We start from the raw sequence: 16364 nt of genomic DNA on the forward strand, positions 1-16364 counted from the left end.
AATTCTTGTAAATCCAAAACACGCCTGAAAATCATGAAACTTGGCATGGTGTCATGTCATGGTACTACCATGCCGTGGTAAAACAATTGGCCGAATAGGAACAAGTTTTGGTATAAGTTTCTTGCAAACCGGAGCTTCTCTCAAGAAGGCTCGTGGTTCTGAGAGGGAACATGTCACCTTTGTGTGCATAATTAAAATTTGAAATACAAGCACATGCTCCAGTGCACCAAAGTTGGTTGAAAAATCATATGTGTGTCCTCGGGTAAATTTCTAGATCCCATGCAAGAAATGGGAATGAAATTCAAACATCTGGGCGTCGTGGCTCGGCTGGAAACATTGAGAAACTTGGTTTTTCAATTCCTGTAAATCCAAAAAACGCATGGAAATCATGAAACTTGGCTTGGTGTCATGACATGGCACCAACATGTTGTGGTAATTCTGCTGTCCTATTTGCGAAGGCACACACATTAACAATCAACAATGTCATCTTGGAACAAGTGTTGTCACGTTACAATCGGAAACACAAGTATTATTGAAACCGTGGGTGTTCTATTTACCATTTATGTGCCGCCACCCGTCCCCTTTTTTATTAGCTAGGAGGCACCGTGCAGGTTAGCTATTTGAGTACGGGAGGCGTGCGATCAGACCCCTGCATGTGCTTATCGGGAGGAGAGCCCTTTAACCTCCATCTGCCGTCCACCTCTCTCCCAAGGTCTCCATTAATGGCGCCCGAGCCTCTGTTTAATGGCGTGGCTATGTCTCACTCGACTGAGATTTAAGAGAGAAAAAAGAAAATCTAAAAAGAAAATTTTGCATGGATCTTGATGTAAGATCCGACGAACCTATATAGCATCTACTGCGACTTATAGCAAGAATGATGAATATATAAGGACGACGACAATGGATAATAATTGTCTTACGTAATTAGGAAGATAAATAACAAAGCCACATGCGGCTACGCCCGAAATACACAATGGCAAAAGAAGAAGGAAGACAACGATCTGGCTTGCTGATATCTACTTTCTTGATGCGTTGCTGCAGACCGCGGGAACTAGTCTCCGCGGCGAGAGGCGATGAGCTCTGTCATGTCCTCAAGACGCTACTCGAGAGCATCCACGGATTCCTCCACCAGCCTTTGGCGCTCGATGCGGAGCATGTCATTCTCGTCCATAAGTTTCTTGATGATGACGCCGGTCCTCTTCAACAAGGCACTGGTCTCCTGCTGCTGCTCTGCACTTTGAACGATCTTCGCCCTCAGCAGGTCGCGCTCGGCTCGGAGCCTCTCATTGCCCTCCCTTAGTTGCCGGATGACGCCGGTATCCTGTTCGAATGAGGCTTTCATGTCGTCCTGCAACCTCGCCCAGCCAGAGATCTGATCCATCTGGCTATGGACGATCGCATGCATGCGCCTGTAAGAGTCGTCGCCTGCCCGCGAGACATTTTCCCAGGCCGCCGCGGCACGGTGGGACATCTCTGCTGCATTCGCGGCGCGGCGGGACATCTCTGCTACTTCCGCGGTGCGGCTGGACCAGTCTGCTGCATCGACGGTGCGGCGGGACCTCCATGCTGCTTCAGCGGTGCGGCAGGACCTCTGTGCTGCTACTTTCGCGCGGCGGGACATGTTGGCTGCTTTCGCGGTGAGGCGGGACATCTCTCGTGCTTCCGCTTCCATGCTCGCCTCTCCCTGGTGGTAATCTCTCGACCCAGAACTCACGCTGGCCATGGCAGACGCAAGGGAAGGATCCTGAATGACTTGTTTGTTTTTGTGGATGAGGAGTTGAGGAGGAATGTGCAGTCATCTTGGCATAGTAGTATTTATAACCGAGTACTAATACACTCCTAAGTGGGAAACTGTTTAGGTTGTGATCGGCGTGAACAGGTTTGCAATTAAATGTAGCGTGGTAGTAGTAATTTGGAATGTGATGAGACGCAAGCTCAAAATTTATTGACGGTTATAGTTTCGAAAACTATTCCGGGATGGCGTAACGTGGGCAGTGTTAAGCCTTAGTGATGGCGAGGCGCAGAGAAATTAGGATCGGAGGGAGTACTACTACTAGTAGTACTACTTTGATGTGTCGCATCAACTCACACAAGTATGCAACACTTCCTGAACAAACAAGCATATAAGCTGTTATACTTCTTATAAGCTGTTATACTTCTTACCCAAAGGATCTTTATATCCAACAGACACAAAATATCGTTCAACTGTTGGAAATTACTTTAACTGCTGATCTGATGTCGAAGTAATTGCTGCATCGCCACCAAAACCCACCATCTCTTAAGCTAAAGTAGACCAAGCTAACCCCTATATTAGCATATTACTAAGATAAATAGAAGGCACTGTAGAATCATTTAGGACGTGAGCTTGTAAATCTGAATGTGGAGGGACACCAGCTTAGCCCCGGCTAGCAGCTTGGGCGGAACTGTGAAGAAGGTCAGCTCCTGCACGGCAATGTCGCCGGGATCCTTGCTTCTTGTTACCTCCATTTCCACCTTGACGGCGCCGGTCCTGCCTTTGGGCTCCCCCGGCGGGCCGTTCTCCCATAGCTTGGCCACGTAGTGTGGCAGTGGGGACGACCCCGCTCTAATGCAGACGACCGACACGGCGATAGGCGCGCCGATATCGAGCACGCCGCCGACCAAGAAAAACGCGCGGCCGTCTTCCTCCACGAACAGCAAGAGCCGTGGCTCCGACAGCGGCACTTGTAGCTGGAGCACCTTGCCGTACTAGATCCTGTGCAAGTGCATGGGATGCATGGTGCTGATGTGGTGGGAGAGCACCGGCGGCGGGCCTTCGTAGCCGCAGACGGGCACGGGACATTTGCAGCGCGCGGGCGGACACACGCTCTGGTGATCGGCGAGCTTGTGGTAAGTGACGTAGAGCCCACAGCCTTCATGCAGGCACTCCACACTCACCAAGGAGAGGACGGTGTCCACCGCCGTGTTCCGCACGTCGAAGCCACCACCGCGCTCGCACTTCTGGCACTGCCGCTGGTTCCTGGGCCAGTCGACGCGGCAGTCCGCGCAGGCCAGGTGCCCTCCCTTGTACTGCACAAATCAATCGAACAACACATCAATCAAGAAACCCGCACCTTGCTCGATCAATGGAACAGACGAGGTGTATTCGAACGTCATACACTGGAGGCTTCAAGGGGCAGAGGCACAAGGGGCAGTGGAGCAAGGTGAGGTCCATCGAGACCATAGAGAGCTCCATCGTCGGGTCCTGTTCCGTCTGCATGATCTCGCCCTCCTCGTGCACAACCATCTCTCGCTTTAGGGCCGGGGCATTACAAAGCTTTACCATCACATATTCATACTACTTCAAGGTGCATTAAATCAACACATGCAAGTATCAAAAGGAGAGTCATGGCATGCATTCATGCGTTGTAATTAATGCATCGGTAAACGCAAATTATTGAAATATACCAAGTGTAGTGCTTTGATGTGTCGCGTTAACTTGTACAAGACCGAGAAGTTTGATTACTACAACACCCTCTCCCTCGCGGACTGAGCTCCGGTGCCTTAACTGCACCTGCCTTTGGCTGCATGATAGGTGGGCCACCCACCTATTGGGCCCACATGTCATACACGCAAAGGCAGGAGCAGTAAGTCAATGAAGCTGCGTCCCTCCCTCGCCCATGAGCGTGGTGGCTGGCAGGACTAGGAGAAGCTTTCGCTACACACTCTCCCTCCCGCACGCGGTGGACATGTTGTAGTTCAATCGGTGTCAGATGGCCAGAAGCATATTGTAGTACTCCTCCACTGCAGTAGTACTCCATCGTTGTTCGACTTCCCGAAGAGGTGAAGAGCCAAGCGCAGCCGGGACGCTTGTGTGGCAGCTTCATGTGTAGAATAGTCTAGGATAGCGTGTACCATGCTTGTAAGCTTAAAATCGTTGGGGTCGGCTCCATGCTATGAGGCCGCCTCGAAGCTTTTTTTGATTAAATTCTGGCCCTACCTGTCATCCTGGTGATTGTAGTTTGCACACTCATTTGTTCAAGACAGGAATATATATTTTAATTTGTGGTGGGGTAAATGTTAGAGGTTGCAGCAAATATATTGTACACTGCGGGTCTTTCAGCCAAGTTTAGAGGCAACCATGTGGGGCCAGTGCTATGATGTGTCGCGTTAACTCGTACAATGAGGAGAAGCTTGATTTTACTACTACACACCTTCTCCCTCGCCCATGCGCGCGGTGGCTCACAGACGAGGACATGCTTTTGCTTATAGTACTACAACAAGCTATCCCTCCCACTCGCGGTGGATGGACATGCAGCAGTGGATTCGATACTGTAGAAGCAGTATTAGTAACATCATTGGTCGTCTTCTCGAAGAGGCGAAGAGCCAAGCACAACCCGAACGTGGCAGTTGCGAACCTTGGAGCACGCATATAGCCAGGCTCTTGCATGAGACAAAATTGCTATGTGAGCCCACTATTGTAGTACTTGCTAGTATAGCCTTGTAAACCAGAAAGGAGTATTTGCCTTTCTAGAGATTTCAACAAGTGACTAGACTACACCGAGACGGAGTACATATGGAGCAAAATGAGTGAATCTACACCGTAAATAAATACGTAGTTCTCTCGTTTTCCTCCCCGCCTTGGTCGCGGTGCACAATATTGAGTAGACTACCCACAATCACTACATGAATCAGCTATTTTGCCGTCTGCCACGGCGGACGGCAAAGGCATGAACGGCGGACGGCAAAAGGCTCCGGCAAAGTAGGCTACGGTAAACAGCTACTTTGCCGTCTGCTTCCTGGCGGCTGACGGCAAAGGCCCTTTGCCGTCTGCCGCGGACGGCAAAGAGAGCGGACGACAATAATTGCGCTGTCAGTCCGTTAAGTGGCTAATGGCAGGCCTTTGCCGTCCGCGGCAGACGGCAAACTTTCTAGTGTCTTTGCCGTCCGCCTTATGATGTCATCTATACGTCACTACATGGCAGGCCTTTGCCGTCCGGCGCTGACGGCAAAATTATTTACTCTTTGCCGTCTGCCACTGTAGGCAAACTGACCAAATGGGTCAGCTACCAGAAAGCACAACTGGATGCCACGTGGCTTCTTTGCCGTCCGCGGCAGACGGCAAAGAGCCCGTTGCCGTCGATGGCAGACGGCAAAGAGCCTGCATATTGGCTCTTTTTCTGTTTTTTATTAAATCCAACAATTTTCATCACAAATATATATGACATATATAGATATATTTCAAAAGGCCATTACAGAGCAAACATATAAGATATCCAACACATAACTTCATCATCCAACCATATATATTACATGCATAGTTCCATCATACATAACAAGTTCAACATAGAGGCATCCAACCATATATATTACAATAGTTTCATCCAACGATACATGCATAGTTCAACGATACAAAAGAAACAGAGAAAGGGATAAGGAGCACTCCATCTATGCAAGCTTTCATCAAGTGAATGAAATCTGCAAAATGAAAAATAAGAAAGTTAGAACAAGAAGAGTAGAACAAGAAGAAGAGTAGAACAAGAAGAAGACTAGAACAAGAAGAGTAGAACAAGAAGAAGACTAGAACAAGAAGAGTATGTCATTTATGAGCTAACTTACGTGAAATGGATCATATATGAGCTAACTAAGTTGAAATGGGTCGTTTATGAGCTAGCTAAGGTGAAATGGATCATTTATGAGCTAACTTAGTTGAAATGGGTCGTTTATGAGCTAACTAAGGTCAAATGGATCGTTTTTGAGGTAACTAAGGTGAAATGGATCATTTATGAGCTAACTTAGTTCAAATGGATCGTTTTTGAGCTAACTTAGGTGAAATGGATCATTTATGAGCTAATTTAGTTGAAATGGATCTTTTTGAGCTAACTTAGGTGAAATGGATATTTAAGAGCTAATTTAGGTGAAATGGATCGTTTTTTAGCTAACTTGGTGAAATGGATCGTTTATGAGCTAAATTAGTTGAAATGGATCGTTTATGAGATAACCTAGGTAAGATGTGTCATTTTGGAGTTAACCTAGGTGAAATGGGTCATTTTAAAGCTAACGTAGGTAAAATGGATCATTTAGGAGCTAATCTAGGTAAAATGGTCATTTTTAGCTAACTTGGATGAACTGGATCATTTATAAGCTAACCTAGGTAAAATGGGTCATTTTAGAGCTAACTTAGGTAAAATGGATCGTTTATGAGCTAACTAAGCTAATTATGCAATTTTTGACATAAGTAAGCTAAGTACAGATCGTTTTAGAGCTAACTTAGGTAAAATGGATGGTTTTGGAGGTCAGTAAGCTTATTAAGTCATTTTGGAGGAGAAGAAGCTAAGTCTAGGTCATTATGGTAAGCATTGGAGGAAATAAAGCTAAGTCTAGGTCTTTATGCATGTGTTAAGCAAAACACTAGATAAACTTACCAAGATCCAGGAGGTGTAGGAGCGGGGTGGCTCGTGTCGGTAGCTGGAGAAGGATCGTGCGATGCTTGTCTGGAGTTACGCTGCACCAAAGATCATTTCCAATGTCTTGTTAGCATGATGACACTCAAATGTTAAGAATAGCAAGTAATGTCCATTCAAATAAAACTCACCGTGGTCCCAGGAGCAATCACTGGCATCGGCGGAGCGGTCTGACCTGTCTTCTCGCACACAGACTGCACATTTGGTTTCGATGACTCAGTCATACTAGTTAGTAATGAGACAAACGCTACATGAATGTTTTGGCTAATCTGCAGAAGAAACTTACCACAAGGAGCTCGTACATGGCCCTTGCCTGCATGTCATTCTGTGCCCTCTCCTCCTCCATCATCTTTGTCGTCCTCTCCTCCAACTCCCGCTGCCTCTCCGCCGCCTCCGCCAGAAGTTTCTCCGTTCTATCTCTCTCAGTCTGTATAGCAACCTGCAACATCACTCACATGACCATTTGTAATCATTGATGGAAGCGCACACAATGTAATGGAGAAAGATAACTGAGTACGTATCACTAACCTTGATGGCGAGTTGCACTGGCCGTTCACGAGGCCTTATCTCAGGAGCGGAGCTCGACTGGCGCGCCTTGATCTCCGGGAGAGTGCTAGGACAACGGATAAGTCCATCTCCAATGGCTATGGAGCCATGGGACCTCCCGCCACCAGATATCATCACCAGCTCTGGATCAATGGGACCCTAGCTCGGGTTAAAGTCCTCCCCTTTCCTCGCCTTCCCCTCATCTCTATATCTCACGAGCTTGTTGTGGGAGGAGATGTTGGTGAAGTTGTTTGCATCATCGAGGTCAGACTGAGAGAAAGCCTTGACTTTCTTGAAAGAGGCAGTGTGGGCCATGGCATACAGGTCGTACACCTCTGGCACCTTATCCACCTTATTGTGGCGTGCCTGAAAGAGAGAAACAATGAAAATTAGTAATTAAAGGGCTCAAGCTAGCATGATGAATGAATTGCATGAATCATGAAGCAAACCACATACCCAGTTGCGCCCGAACTGATATAAGTTGGAGCTGCCTTGATGGTGTGGCACACCTTCCATTTGGGCACGTTTGTCCTTGGCCTCGTTGTGGAGGGCTAGCCATTCTTTTGAGCACCACTCATCGACCAACACCTCCCAACAATCCATCCGATCCACACACCATCTCGGAGGCGCCTAAGTTAGCAAATAGAAACTTGAGCGCTACGGCTAAGAATTACTAAATGAAGGAACTTAAGTAGAAGGCCTTAAGAATTACCTTCATGTACTGCTCCTTACTCAAGAACTTATCGCGGCACGCCGGCTTGGTCTTCTTGATACCACGCAAGGCGTAGTAGTCTCGAACAGCCTGCACCCGAGCCTCGTGCCGTAAGTTCTGGAGTAGGCGCTTGCAGACATTCTCGATAACATGTGCCGCGTCCTCCTCGTATCCCTCCTCACACCTGTAGAATGTCTGCAATCAAATGAGACAATATTGATTAGTACAATTAATAACTAGCTAGTTGAAGATTTTTAAATGTGTAAAGGAGAAATTACCCAGAACTTTCTGATCACCATGTCTGCCCTCGTGTCGCACACGACACCGTCGATAATCTCATCCGGCGGGGCCGGGGCAGCCACGTAGTGCTCCCAGCTCAATCCAAGCTCTGGAAGCCGACCCTCACCAGGCAACATGACAAACCCCGGGAAGTTTTGCCGGCAAAGAACTCAAGAGCTCCCTTGCATGTGGGGCACGGGAACCTTCCATGCACACACCAGCCAACGAATAGCGCATACGCCGGCAAGTCATGCGTCGAGTACATGTACCAGACATGCATTATGAAGTTCCGTTTGCTATAGGCATCGTATGTCTTGAACCCATTATCCCAGGCTTCTTGCAATTCGTCCTTAAGCGGCTGCATGTACACATTCATATTTTTCCCCGGATAGTTGGGCCCTGGAATTATCAACGTCAGGAAAATGTTCTTTCTTTGCATAATCTGTCCGGGGGGGGGGGAGATTGAGTGGAAAGACAAATACGGGCCAACAACTGTATTGGGCTGCCGTCATACCAAACACACTGAACCCATCCGTGCTGATGCCGACTCGAGGATGCCTCGGATCTGCCGCTTTGTCACCATGTAATTCATCAAACTTTTTCCACGCAACACCATCCGATGTGTGTACAATCATCAGATTCCCATTTGCATCTAGTTCGGTTCTTTTGCCCGTTTTGTGCCATGTCATCTGTCTGGCCGTCTCTTCGACCATGAAAAGACGTTGAAGTCTTGGTACGATTGGCATATACCGAAGAACACTAACGGGGATTTTGGTCTGTGTCTTCTCACCCATACCGTTGTCTACCACAACATACCTGGAAGACTTGCAAATGGGACAATAGTTCAAGTCCGCATAGTCAAGCCTAAACAAGACACATCCTTTCTCACAGGCATGTATCTTATCATAGGGCATCTTCAGTGCATGGAGGATTTTGTCCGACTGGTACAGGTTTGTAGGCATTACATGGCCTTTGGGTAGAAAGCGTCCAAATACTGTCATCATTGCATCGTAGCATTCTCTACCCAAGTTGAACTGAGCCTTCAGAGCCATTACTTGTGAGATGGCATCCAACTGACAAAGCTCAGTGTGCTCATGGAGCGGACGTTTTGAAGACTCCAACAGGCCTTTGCAGATTCCTCCATCTCCTCGTCCGAATCCTGAGCATCATCGAAGTCTTGCACCATGTTTTCCATCCCGGTACCATGCTCGTCAGTGCGACGACGATCCACCTCAGCTCGGTCACGTTGGGCAGACTCACCATGAAATGTCCACACCGTATAATCGGGCGTAAAACCACTCTTCTGCAGGTGTTTGCCCATTTCAGCCTCTGTCCTCTTTTCCCAATTGCCGCACCGTAAACAGGGGCACCAGGTTTTCCTCTGGCCATTTGCAAATGCGGCTCGCACAAACCCCTTGGTTTTTGTGAACCATTCAGTGCTCCATTTGTTCTGACCAGTGTGACCGGTGTACATCCACGCACGATCACTCATCTTGACTTTCAGAGCTACTAGACACACAACAAATATATATATATATATATATATATAATTCACCATGTATATATTCATCAGTTGATCTACTTTGTCAATTTTATTACGTCCATGCAACCTACACTCTAATAGGTAATGATAGGTCCTAATCCCACCCGAGTATGTTTAGATTGGGTTCATTTTCCCATGCTATGCTCCGGATCCTACGCAAAATTTCGGCAGCACCTCCCCGCTGTTCTCCTGATACACGTCTCTGCAATAAACAGAGAGGATGTGTACCCGGAGAACAACAGGGGAGGCACTGACGAAATTTATGCGTCGGATCCGGAGCAAAGCATATGGGAAAACGAACCCAATCTAAACATACTTGGGCTGTCCATGGATAGCGTTGGACAATTCGAAAGAATCAAGGTTATAAATATGCAAATGCATGCATATTTATAACTATGACGCTTTCGAACGGGAGACACATATTGGTTACGCATACTGATGATTCAAGACACATATATAGCTAGCTATCAAGTTTCATCGGAATAGATCAAATAATTAATGGGGGAGGAGGACATGTCATTTGTGCTCACCCACGAACGAAGGGGCAGAACTCGTCAAACGCACGGCGAGGTCGTCGAACACCAAACCTCGCAGCGATGAAACAACTACACATTTAAAACTACCCGATCAACACAATTATATATGATGTTTTTCATAACAAAATCGAAAGATATACGACCTAACTAATAATTCACAAATATATGACCCCGTCGGCTTCTAGAAGGCCAAAGAACACCTTTTCGGGAGGGTGTCGGGGGTCGGGGTGTCGTGTCGGTCTCGGGGTGCCGTGTCGGGGTCGGGGTCGGGGGTCTCAGGGTCGGGGTGTCGGGTCGGGGTGCCGGGTCGGGGTCGGGGTGCCGTGTCGGTGTCGGGGTCGGGGTGTCGGGTCAGGCTCGGGGTCGGGGTGTCGGGGTCGGGGTCGGGGTCTCGGGGTCGGGGTGTCGGGTCGGGGGTCGGGGTGTCGTGTCGGTGTCGGGGTCGGGGTGTCGGGTCAGGCTCGGGGTCGGGGTCTCGGGGTCGGGGTGTCGGGTCGGGGTGTCGGGTCGGGGTGTCGGGTCGGGGTGTCGGGTCGGGGTGCCGTCTCGGGGTCGGGGTGTCGGGTCGGGGTGCCGGGTCGGGGTCGGGGTGCCGTGTCGGTGTCGGGGTAAGGGTGGGTGTGGTGTCAGGGTGTCGGTGTCGGGGTGTCGTGTCGGTGTCGGGGTCGGGGTGCCGGGTCGGGGTCGGGGTGCCGTGTCGGTGTCGGGGTCGGGGTGTCGGGTCAGGCTCGGGGTCGGGGTGTCGGGGTCGGGGTCGGGGACGGGGTGCCGGGTCGGGGTCGGGGTGCCGTGTCGGTGTCGGGGTCGGGGTGTCGGGTTAGGCTCGGGGTCGGGGTGTCGGGGTCGGGGTCGGGGTCGGGGTGTCGGGGTCGGGGTCTAGAGTGTCGGGGTCGGGGTCTTCTTCCTATTCTTCCTTTTCTTCCTTTTCTTCCTTTTTTTCCTTCTTCTTCTTCTTCTTCTTCTTCTTCTTCTTCTTCTTCTTCTTCCTCCTTTCCTTTTTCCTCTTCTTCTTCTCCTCCTCTCCTCTTTCTTCTTCTTCTTCTTCTTCCTCTTCTTCTTTTTTCTCCTCCTCCTCCTCCTCTTCTTCTTCTTCCTTTCCTTTTTCCTCTTCTTCTTCTCCTCCTCTCCTCTTTTTTCTTCTTCTTCTTCTTCTTCTTTTTTCTTCTCCTCCTCCTCTTCTTCTTCTTCCTTTCCTTTTTCCTCTTCTTCTTCTCCTCCTCTCCTCTTTTTCTCTTCTTCTTCTTCTTTCCTCAAACTAAACTAAACCTAAAACTAAAACTAAACTAAACCTAAAACTACAACTAAAACTAAATCTAAACTAAAACTAAAACTAAAAAGAAAAAAAAACAGAAAAAACAGAAAAAAGGAGGGGGGCTCAACTGGGGCAGGGCCGGTGGAGGAGGAGGCCGGTGGAGGAGGGGGCGGGGCGGTGGAGGAGGTGGCCGGGGCGCGGGGGCGACCTGGGGCGGCGGGGGGCCGGGGCGGGGGGGGGGGGGGGCGACGGGGCGGTGGGGCGGCGGAGAGCCGGGGCGGTGGGGCGACGGGGCGGCGGGGGCGACGGGCGGCGGGGGCGACGGGTGGTGGGGCGACGGTGGGCGACGGGCGGTGGGGCGGCGGGGGCGACGGGCGGTGGGGCGGCGGGGCCCCGGGGCGGCGGCGAGTGGTGGGGGCGGCGGCGGGGTGGGAAGTGGTGGCGGGGCTCGGCAAGGAGAGAACAGAGTAACGGGCGGGGGGGGGGTACGGGCCGTTAGGTAGTGCCCTCTTTGCCGTCCGCCTCTCTTTGCCGTCCGCCCTTTTGCCTCTTTGCCGTCTGCTGGCAGACGGCAAAGAGGTGGGCCGTTAAGTTTTTTCCAAACGGGCGGGGGGTGGGGGCCACCTCTTTCTTTGCCGTCTGCCAGCGGACGGCAAAGATTCTTTGCCGTCTGACGGCAAAGAGCTCGCAGATGGCAAAGAGCTTCTTTGCCGTCTGCTTTTGGGTAGCTGATGGCAAAGAGCTTCTTTGCCGTCTGCTAGCAGACGGCAAAGAGCTGGCAGATGGCAAATTAGCTGATTCCAGTAGTGAATGGGAGTAACATAGGTAGTAACATCAATGCCACCTAAGCGAAAAATATGATGTGGCAGCTAATTAATGAGGAGAGAGACAAATTGAGTAACATAGCTAGTTACTAGTAGTATGAGTAAAATCACACATATCAAGACTAGATGAGTCTATAAGCTAATAAATGAAAACCTCTATGTTACTACCTCTATGTTACTACCCACTATGGAGGTAGTAACTTAGACTAGTAACATATACATGTTACTACTCTATGTTACTTCCCATTGTGGGTAGCCATATACTAGTACCGACTAGTCTCTTTTTGACACACATTTACGTTTTTTTAACATAGACGCAAGCGCTCATATGCACGCGCATACACTCACCCCTATGAACGCACACACGCACACCCTACCCCTATGAGCACCTCCGAAAGACTGAGCCGGCATACTCCCTCCTTTCCGGTTTAGAGGGCTTATCTCAAAATTTTAGTTTTCCATTTTATAAGTCTCAATTTGGTTGTTCCCCATCACATGTTCAGATTTCAAGGTGCAATCAATCATTGCATGCAAGTATTAAGAGAAAATTGACCAATGCATGTACTTTATGCATGCATGCATTGCAATAAATACATTGGTAAACACAATTTTTGAGGAAACAAGCGCATTAATTGAGTAGTTTTGCAAACTACAAAAATTGTTCCACCACTCACCATCTACCTTGGTTGGTGAGATTTTTGAAATGAGTCCTATAAACCGGAAAGGAGGTAGTACTATCATCTTGAAATTTACGAAGTCACCATAGGTACCTCGTCGTCGACGGGAACGTCTCCTGACACGCGATAGACGCAAGTGGCAGTCACCTCCATAGGTGCTTGAATGCCAAGGAGGGAGAGGGTAGTGGTTCCCGAGACGTTGAACGGTCAATGATGCATCCTCAATTACATGCAGAGGGAATTAATTGGAGAAGAAGAATAGAGCCAGCACGATGTGAATGCAACAGAGTTTGGACTCTCATATAAAGGCGCCCCACCACTCCAATCCATCTACTCGTAGTCTCTACGCAACACTGCTCACTCCAATCCAAGACCAAGTGACCAGAAGCCACAAGCACCTATGGAGGCGATGGATGCGAGCGACAGTCGACTGTGCCAAATCATCCAAGGCGCCGGCCTGCGGCCCCGCACCATGCAGCGTTTCCAACCGGTGCTGGCGACCGCTGACTTCGTAGCCCTCGCTGACACCGGCTTCGCCTCTCGCATGGACGACATGATGGTCAACTCCATCCGCAAGTTCACCGCCATCAAGAAGCGCACGGACGACCTTGTTGTATTGCTCCAGCCCGCGCGCCCAGGCTCCTCATTGCCTGCCACCCTCATCGGCCTCCATGGTGATGAACTCTTTCAAGCCCTGGCGGCCCTGCAGGTGCCAGAGGTCGCGACAAAGAATGTGCACCTCGAGGCCGTGCTCGCCACGCAGCGCCTCGCCATGCAAGAAACCGTTGACCTGCACATCCCCGTCTATGGGGAAATCGTCTACATAGGCCACTACAAGGCCAGGGAGGACAGAAAGACATTAGCCTTCTTCCAGCGGCTGGAATCTTTGGACACCATTGTTCAGAAGCACGTCGACATGGCCACGCAAGCCGTGTGGCACCCCGACTCAAAGAAACCGGAATGCCCCATATTCCAGCCCAGAGATCGAGGAGAAGACTTCTGGAATACGGCACTGCTTAGCATAGAACAAATCGGCTCTTTATTACAAGCTAAAGGGGTACAATGGGATTACATCGGCACGACGACACTATGCCTGCCACGGTTGCTCTATGCAAGCAGCAGAATAACTCTAGCAGTGGAACAACGAAGACGGTGGTGAACTCCACTCCGCAGGGACTCTCGCTGGAACGCTTATCCTAGCTCGCAAACAAAGAATCCACGACAAACAAGCAATCAAATCCGGCTTGACCTGCAAGCTGGCATGACACGCCAGGTCAGTACATTGAATGTACTTGCAAGCTCACAATAACCAGATGCATTCAAGACAAACAACAGCATGTCAATTATAGGTTAACAAGGATTAACATGATATCTTCTAAACAACATGGCATGAACAACATGATACAACTAGAACAATATGAGCATGACATGAACATATGAACATGATAATACTAGCATGCAACATGATGATGCTATCATGCACCAACTTACTCTTCTCGGGTTACCTCGTAACCATCACATGCATCACTTACCATCCTCGGACATCACACGATCATCTCAGGGTCAAATCAAGCTTGGTATAAACAATACCGTAGTAATCAATACATGACCACAAGGAGCTTGACCTTTACCCATGATTCTCGCATAATACCACAATTATCCACAACTTGGTATCCTCGATACCACGGTGATCCTCTCACGAGCACAATAAATATCAACCAACTTCTTTCATCATCGAACCGGGGTTGTTATTAATCCAGTTATCATTATTACTTTTGACCCATAGTGTGACCGACTACAAACTGGGCCCTTATCCGCGGGCGCGGCTATCGATAGATTACTCACACACTCTGCTGAGGTTAGCACACTGTACCCACACCACGAAACCCTTGGCCTCGCACTCCCATTCAGGTGGACCAACGACGTTCCGACAAAACCGATCTACTGGCATGACACTCTCCCGGCCACTCCGACCAACTCCCCTTTGGGCTAAGTCCTGGGTGGCCCCGTGCGTACCAAAGGCACCAACGGCCACCTTCGTGGCAAAGCGGTCCCAAACGGGGACAAGGATCCATACTCAACAACGGGCACACAAGGCTTATGCCGTCCTACCTGATCAGGGTAGCGCCCACGCATAACCTTCCCTCATTGGAGGCACCGGCGAGAGGCATGACAATAGACCCAGCTAGGACCTCCCATAAAGGTAAGCGTGGTTGCACTAGTCAGGTCGATATGGTGGCACCATGACTCAGCCAACAGTTGTTCAAGTTCAATTTAATCTTGTTAAACTTGAATGCAAATATGCTGAGCCATGATAAAATAACATGATGCAATTACAATGCATGAGCATGATATCAACATAAGCATGAGTGTGTAACATAACTACCAACCATATCAATGATGAATCATATCCAATTGAGCATGGCATAATGACGAGCATGAATATCACCAGTATAACACTACTCATAGCATAACATGAGCACTATCATCAACAATAAACATCATGCAAGAACATAACGATAAAACTACCATGCAAGCATTTAACCAACTGGGTGCAAAAGAACATGCATAACACTGGTACTCGAAACAGACAATAGTCATGCACCGAAGAGCATCACCAACATCCACATGTACTACTATAAAGCATGACATATTAAAGTAATACTAGCAGGTAGAACATAATAACAAAGTGCAAGAAAACATGGCATGAAGTGTGACGCCCCCGATTTGACCGTACACTAATCATGCACGCAAATGTGTACGATCACGATCAGGGACTCACGGGAAGATATCACAACACAACTCTACAACATAAATAAGTCATACAAGCGTTATAAAACAAGCCAGGGGCCTCGAGGGCTCGAATACAATTGCTCGATCATAGACGAGTCAGCGGAAGCAACAATATCTGAGTACAGACATAAGTTAAACAAGTTTGCCTTAAGAAGGCTAGCACAAAAGTAGCAACGATCGAAAAGGCAAGGCCTCCTGCCTGGGACCTCCTAACTACTCCTGGTCGTCGTCAGCGGCCTGCACGTAGTAGTAGGCACCTCCAGTGTCGTGGGTGTCGTCGTCGACGGTGGCGTCTGGCTCCTGGACTCCAGCATCTGGTTGCGACAACCAGATAAAAAGGAACAAGGGGGAAAAGAGGGAGAGAAGCAACCGTGAGTACTCATCCAAAGTACTCGCAAGCAAGGAGCTATACTACATATGCATGGGTATATGTGTAAAGGGGCATATCAGTGGACTGAACTGCAGAATGCCAGAATAAGAGGGGGATAGCTAGTCCTGTCGAAGACTACGCTTCTGGACATCTCCATCTTGCAGCATGTAGAAGGGAGTAGATTGAAGTCCTCCAAGTAGCATCGCATAGCATAATCCTACCCGGCGATCCCCTCCTCGTCGCCCTGTTAGAGAGCGATCACCGGGTTGTATCTTGGCACTTGGAAGGGTGTATTTTATTCAGTATCCGGTTCTAGTTGTCATAAGGTCAAGGTACAACTCCGGGTCGTCCTTTTACCGAGGGACACGGCTATTCGAATAGATAAACTTCCCTGCAGGGGTGCACCACAT

Source organism: Triticum aestivum, chromosome 7D (genome assembly GCF_018294505.1).
Source record: "Triticum aestivum cultivar Chinese Spring chromosome 7D, IWGSC CS RefSeq v2.1, whole genome shotgun sequence".
In the NCBI taxonomy this organism is placed as follows: domain Eukaryota; kingdom Viridiplantae; phylum Streptophyta; class Magnoliopsida; order Poales; family Poaceae; genus Triticum; species Triticum aestivum.